We start from the raw sequence: 8,182 nt of genomic DNA, 5'->3' as shown, positions 1-8,182 counted from the left end.
ACTTTAATGAATGACAATGATAAACAGTATCAACCCCTCAACCTTCAGGCTTAAGAAGGAACCTCTGGGCCCAGTGAGGTTGAGAGAGGAGCTCCTTGGACACCAGCTATGGCTCAGCCTACAGCAGGAATCACTGGGGTGGACTGAAACTTCTTTTTGTGGCTTCTGCCTCATCATGAGAGGAACTTTTGTGACAGGCATCAGTATTAGTGATGTCAGGAATCTATGACACAGCACTCTGTTACTATAGTGGGTTCTGGGGTTGCAGCAGCAGGAACCTTCAAAACACTGTACAATGAGCTCTGGGACCAGGGTTGCTCCGAAAAGGTCAACTTACCCTGACGCACACCAAGGCCTGCCACCCATACCCAGCAGACGCAAGACCAACACTCTCTAACTGATCTTGCTATTAGGTCATAGTGTAACTGGTCACTAGAGTCCTAAACTGCATGTCTGAATACAAATCCACTACACCACTGTAGGTGAAGTAGGCTTTTCAGGACATCCCCACAGCAGAAATGGACCTCTGGTGTGTTCTTGTTGCTATTCTTTCTTTTTTCATTATGAAAGCATAAAGTCTGATTATTATTTTGTACAGTGACCCCCTAAAATTTTTGCCAACATTTAAATCTAATTTAATGTGATGCAACTAACAGCTGTATATTAAGTGTCCTTGACTAAAAATAATTAATTGATCATTTGGTACAGTGCACTTATTATAAATGTTTTTACATTGTACTTATATTTTGAAAATACCTGCATGTAATTACATCTGTAATTAAATTTCTAATTACAATGTTGACCCATCCCTTACACCTACCCTTACCACAAACCTGTCCCTACCCTTACACGTATCCCACCTCAGTAGAAGCTGTCTTCCAATACAATATAAACACAATAAGTACATTGATGTAAATACATAGTACAACCCGAATTCCGGAAAAGTTGGGACGTTTTTTTAAATTTTAATAAAATGAAAACTAAAGGAATTTCAAATCACATGAGCCAATATTTTATTCACAATACAACATAGATAACGTAGCAAATGTTTAAACTGAGAAATTTTACACTTTTATCCACTTAATTAGCTCATTTAAAATTGAATGCCTGCTACAGGTCTCAAAAAAGAACATCTAGTGATTAATTAAGTTAATTGATATCAGGTCTGTAACATGATTAGCTATAAAAGCTTTGTCTTAGAGAAGCAGAGTCTCTCAGAAGTAAAGATGGGCAGAGGCTCTCCAATCTGTGAAAGACTGCGTAAAAAATTGTGAAAAACTTTAAAAACAATGTTCCTCAACGTCAAATTGCAAAGGCTTTGCAAATCTCATCATCTACAGTGCATAACATCATTAAAAGATTCAGAGACCTGGAGAAATCTCTGTGCGTAAGGGACAAGGCCGGAGACCTTTATTGGATGCCCGTGGTCTTCGGGCTCTCAGACGACACTGCATCACTCATCGGCATGATTGTGTCAATGACATAACTAAATGGGCCCAGGAATACTTTCAGAAACCACTGTCGGTAAACACAATCCGCCGTGCCATCAGCAGATGCCAACTAAAGCTCTATCATGCAAAAAGGAAGCCATATGTGAACATGGTCCAGAAGCGCCGTCGTGTCCTGTGGGCCAAGGCTCATTTAAAATGGACTATTTCAAAGTGGAATAGTGTTTTATGGTCAGACGAGTCCAAATTTGACATTCTTGTTGGAAATCACGGACGCCGTGTCCTCCGGGCTAAAGAGGAGGGAGACCTTCCAGCATGTTATCAGCGTTCAGTTCAAAAGCCAGCATCTCTGATGGTATGGGGGTGCATAAGTGCATACGGTATGGGCAGCTTGCATGTTTTGGAAGGCTCTGTGAATGCTGAAAGGTATATAAAGGTTTTAGAGCAACATATGCTTCCCTCCAAACAACGTCTATTTCAGGGAAGGCCTTGTTTATTTCAGCAGGACAATGCAAAACCACATACTGCAGCTATAACAACAGCATGGCTTCGTCGTAGAAGAGTCCGGGTGCTAACCTGGCCTGCCTGCAGTCCAGATCTTTCACCTATAGAGAACATTTGGCGCATCATTAAACGAAAAATACGTCAAAGACGACCACGAACTCTTCAGCAGCTGGAAATCTATATAAGGCAAGAATGGGACCAAATTCCAACAGCAAAACTCCAGCAACTCATAGCCTCAATGCCCAGACGTCTTCAAACTGTTTTGAAAAGAAAAGGAGATGCTACACCATGGTAAACATGCCCCGTCCCAACTATTTTGAGACCTGTAGCAGAAATCAAAATTGAAATGAGCTCATTTTGTGCATAAAATTGTAAACTTTCTCCGTTTAAACATTTGCTATGTTATCTATGTTCTATTGTGAATAAAATATTGGCTCATGTGATTTGAAAGTCTTTTAGTTTTCATTTTATTAAAATTTAAAAAACGTCCCAACTTTTCCGGAATTCGGGTTGTAGTTAAGGCCACTTAATATGAAGTGGGACCAATATTATCATATTTAAGTTTATATTTATACGTAATGGGCTATTGATGTTGAAAAGTCATCAGTTTGATGTCAAATATGCTAATCAAACTGATGTCAAAATCTTGACATGGCGCTAGTTTGATGTAAATTGAACATCAGACATATTGGCCAATCAACACATCAGATGAACATGTTGAACATTGGACTCACAACAAATTCTGAAATTAGAATAAAGATTTATGAATTATATACACATATACCTTAATTCGCCTTACACAGTTATTTACTGTTCATGTAATTTAATTATGTTTTTATTCATAAAGAATGCTAACTGCAAATGTTTCAACAGTGTTCAACAAATCAATCAATTTCAGATACTACTACCAGATATATGTTTATGTTTAATATTTTCTGCATAATTACATACATAAAGAAAAGTATATTTTGTGTTAGTGAGTTTCCTGTGTCGGGAAGTGCAGATGACACACCCTCCTAAACAATTTTAATATAGAGCTCATCCTGCCCATAAATCATAAACATTGTAGATAACATCTGAAGTAAAAGTTAATTTACATGCACATATCTTAAAGTCTAATCCTGTGTGACTGATACGCTTCAGGTGGGGTGATTTTAGCTCAGTGTTTTTTCTGTCAGTTGTGATGCTTTCTGTCGCAGGGGAATAGTAAGAAGGCACTCGAACACTGACTGCAGTGTAGAACACAATGAGTGATCCAGACATTATCCAGATCAGTGCATTAAACCAGTTTCAGTCTGGGATTGAGCTTCCTATATTCACTCAATTACCACTGGAAGAGAGTTTGCCATCCAAACTGAAATTAAAATGATGTTCCAGCATCTCAATCAAGTCTTGACTAATATTAGACATCAAATTGATATCAAGGGGCCTGATGGGTAATAAGATTATAGTTTGAAGGACAGAATTCAGATTCAGTGTTTCCAACCATCTTCACAAATATGTGACCATATCTCATGTTTAGGTATTCTTACTGCTTATTTTCTCTTTTTTGGTTCATTAAAACTTTTCTCACTGTTCATGTTAATTATGAAAATTCTTGAAAAATCACCTAATCTTGAAATAATAATACAAAATATCCTAGGAATAGTTCACTCTCTTTGCTCAATTTTTCATAAATTTGCTCAAAATTCATCACAATAAAAACAGTGATTCAAAAGTAATTCACACAAATGTTATGTAGATATTGATGTAAATTCTAGTTTCTTATTTTTATTTTTTACCAATACTTTAACTTATCAAAATTATTTCAGCAATTACAACTTCTTCTTTTCTTTTCTTTTTTTCTTTTTTCAGCTCAATTTTCTAAAGTCAGTTTAATATAATTTGAGTTATGAACTGTATTTCCAATTTGATTGAAGTTGTTACAGTTTTTTTTATTCACTTTGGTACTATTTTCACAAGCAAGGTGTACATTTTCACAACTTATAGTACTAATATCACAACAGATCATCAAAAGTGCACTTTTTTCAAACATTTCAGCATATTTTTGATTGTGTTAGTACAATACACAAAACCACAAAGTATCCTTTTCACTACACAAAATGTGTTTCATCTTTATAAATGTTTCATTCACAGTAACCACCTTTCATAAATCTCTTACTATCAAACTTTTGATTTGCATCTCTTCTCGTTCAGTTTAATACATTTGTCTATTATTTAATCCAACTGGTCTTAATGGTTAATCACTGAACCGTTTGGTAAACCTATAGATTTTGAATTGGTTTGTCAGCAATATACAGTATATGGATTTTGAGAACTACAGAAATAAAAATGAGTGTTTGTATGAACATATAAATTATGTGTAACCACACATGATGAATACTCGTTATTACTAATTGATTTCACATAGTAACCACAATTGGTCACTATATAAAAGTGGGGGTGTAAACACTGGCAATTTCTTTCAACTTGGAGCAGGATAGACAGCAAGGAATAGAAAGAGCTTGTGGACAAGGGATCCGTCAGAGAAGTGGACCCCAACAGAGAGGTCAGAGACGGTGGGCATGGGCCCCAACAGAGAGGTCAGAGAGGTGGGCATGGGCCCCAACAGAGAGGTCAGAGAGGTGGACCCCAACAGAGAGGTCAGAGAGGTGGGCATGGGCCCCAACAGAGAGGTCAGAGACGGTGGGCATGGGCCCCAACAGAGAGGTCAGAGAGGTGGGCATGGGCCCCAACAGAGAGGTCAAAGAGGTGGGCAAGGGCCCCAACAGAGAGGTCAGAGAGGTGGGCATGGGCCCCAACAGAGAGGTCAAAGAGGTGGGCAAGGGCCCCAACAGAGAGGTCAGAGAGGTGGGCATGGGCCCCAACAGAGAGGTCAGAGAGGTGGACATGGGCCCCAACAGAGAGGTCAGAGAGGTGGGCATGGGCCCCAACAGAGAGGTAAGAGAGGTGGACATGGGCCCCAACAGAGAGGTCAGAGAGGTGGGCATGGGCCCCAACAGAGAGGTAAGAGAGGTGGACATGGGCCCCAACAGAGAGGTCAGAGAGGTGGACATGGGCCCCAACAGAGAGGTCAAAGAGGTGGGCAAGGGCCCCAACAGAGAGGTCAGAGAGGTGGGCATGGGCCCCAACAGAGAGGTCAGAGAGGTGGGCATGGGCCCCAACAGAGAGGTCAAAGAGGTGGGCAAGGGCCCCAACAGAGAGGTCAGAGAGGTGGGCATGGGCCCCAACAGAGAGGTCAAAGAGGTGGGCAAGGGCCCCAACAGAGAGGTCAGAGAGGTGGGCATGGGCCCCAACAGAGAGGTCAGAGAGGTGGGCATGGGCCCCAACAGAGAGGTCAGAGAGGTGGGCATGGGCCCCAACAGAGAGGTAAGAGAGGTGGACATGGGCCCCAACAGAGAGGTCAGAGAGGTGGGCATGGGCCCCAACAGAGAGGTCAGAGAGGTGGACATGGACCCCAACAGAGAGGTAAGAGAGGTGGACATGGGCCCCAACAGAGAGGTCAGAGAGGTGGGCATGGGCCCCAACAGAGAGGTCAGAGAGGTGGACATGGACCCCAACAGAGAGGTAAGAGAGGTGGACATGGGCCCCAACAGAGAGGTCAGAGAGGTGGGCATGGGCCCCAACAGAGAGGTCAGAGAGGTGGGCATGGGCCCCAACAGAGAGGTCAGAGAGGTGGGCATGGACCCCAAAAGAGAGGTCAGAGAGGTGGGCATGGGGCCCGTCAAAAGGTTGGTCATCAGAGAGAGGGAGTCAGAACCGGAAACATCTCCATGTGCGCAGCTATCTCTGAAGATGGTGTTGTAGGACGTAGGCCATTACTTGGCTCCTATAATGCTGCACATCTTATTGAGTTTCTCAATGAAATTGAGCCAGCCTGTCAAGGTGAAGGGGTCACCTATGTAATTGTGTGGGACAATGTCAGGTTCCACCATGCAGAGGTAGTTCAAGCATGGTTTCAGGCCCATCCCCGATTCATGACCCTCTGGCTGCCTCCATACTCTCCCTTCCTCAACCCTATTGAGGAATTTTTTTCAGCATTGAGGTGGAAGGTCTATGATCGCCAACCCCTTGAGCGTGCTACCCTCCTTCAGGCCATGGATGATGCATGTGATGACATCAGTGTAGACCAATGTCAAGCATGGATTCGACACGCCAAAAGGTTTTTTCCAAGGTGCTTGAACAATGACAACATTCATTGTGATGTGGATGAGAATCTATGGCCAAATGCTCAAGACAGGCTTGATCCAAATTAATGTAATGTGTGCACTAAATGTTATGTTTTCTTCTCATTTAGTTGAATTTCATTATAGAAAGTATACCTATGTTACAATTATATCTGAAAAAATAAAAACTAATTTGCCCAAATTATTGTAGAGGATGTGTTCATTGATCCTTCACTTGATTACACATAGGATGGATATTTTGGAAATTATAGATTATGGAAATTTTGGGTAATGTATTAAATATATTGGTATATAAGTGTATCGCCTAATGTGAAAACTGTGTAATCTGTCTTTTATAGTACTGTAGCATATTAATTTCAGTACTTCTAAGGCCGATTTGAAACCAGTATCTTGCATTGTTTGCTGTTGGATGAACTGAATGTTAAAAGTACTAAACTGAAAGAAGATCATACTGTTGTGTTTCGGTGATTAAACCAAATGTTCTCATTACATATTACAATAATCTTGTGTTTGAAACAATGATTATATGGAATGAAAACATGTGCAACTGAATTAAAGCATGAGATCAGGTTTTGAAAGAATGACTAGCTGTGTTACAAGTGTGATCAGTTTGGATTTCTGTACTAAGAGTTTTGAAAATGTACACCTTATTTGTGAAAATAGTACCAAAGCGAATAAAAAAAACTGTAAGATGAATGAGGTGGACCCTTTTTACATTGTATGAGTTTGAATCTGATATGAAGGTAAGTAAATGACAGCAGGATTTTCATTTTGGTCGAACTAAATGACCATAATATCTATCCCCACAAGAGGGCAATATAGATGTGTTGATGCATCTGAGTGTCTACTGTACAACCTTTGGCATCTGTTCCTTTAGATAAAATCATGCCATGATCATGCAGTGTCATAAACTCAGAGCTTACACAACATTGAGCCAGTATTAGAGTCAGAAGCATCTAAAGCCGGCAGGACTTTAACTCTGCGGTCAGAAATCAATTCAAGAATTTCTCAGAGTTTTCTCATTCTGGTCTTAATTGTGATGCTTTTAACAACCTACACTGTAAGAAAAGGACTAAATTCACCTGAAGGGATTTTCTGTATTGTTGTTGTTGTTTGTTTTTTCCACAGGTGTTTTACCCATATTTCTAATTACACATTACATTGTGTAGTGTTTTAGAGTTGAAGGAACCGTCTGAAATAATAATAATTATACACAGAACTGGCACAGACATTTAGGCAAAGAGCGAAACCAATATTATCTACAAATACACTGTAGAACAACCAGCAGTAACAGGATCAGTATATCACAGGATATTGATTGAGTGACTCGGACAGCTAGGCTTCTAGAAAATAGTCTGCAAAAGCACTTTCACTATGATTAAAATCTCAAACATACAACTAGTCCAGAATAAAATTATACACATAACAAACTAAGCAAATGCTTAGAATGGGACTCACATCCTCTCCTCCATGCATTTTGATCATATCCATCTTCCACCTCTGATTCAACGCTATCAGATAACTATAAATACAGCATTATTCCCTGCCCTCTTCATGCATCATATAATATTTATCCAATTAAGTCCTCTCTTTGATATTATATTGTAGATCCCGCTTGATTAATAAGAAAAATGGCCCTGTGGATGCAGCTGTCAGGATGTGATTTCAGATCATTATATCACAGTTACACTATTAGCATTAGAAGTTTTGTTAAAGGCAAAACAGCACATTCTGTCATCATACACTCACCCTCATCTTTCTTCTCCAGAATCGTTGTTCTTCACACCTTCTTTGCTCTCTTAACTGACCGATGAGAGTGACATGAGCCAGCCGTGTAATGTGAAGTAAACCATCTCTGAAAACGTCTTCAATTCAATTAGTCTGAAAGGAGGAGCTGGAGGTAAAGGTGGGAAACGAGGAGCAAATGCAGCTCTGTTTCTTGGTTTATATCTATGTCAACAACACACACACACACACACACACAGAGAGAGAGAGAGAGAGAGGATGAATGTGGTGACAGGGATGCTCTATCACAGGATACAT

The sequence above is a fragment of the Carassius carassius genome, chromosome 33, assembly GCF_963082965.1.
Source record: "Carassius carassius chromosome 33, fCarCar2.1, whole genome shotgun sequence".
Classification (NCBI taxonomy): domain Eukaryota; kingdom Metazoa; phylum Chordata; class Actinopteri; order Cypriniformes; family Cyprinidae; genus Carassius; species Carassius carassius.
This window is presented reverse-complemented; position numbering follows the sequence as displayed.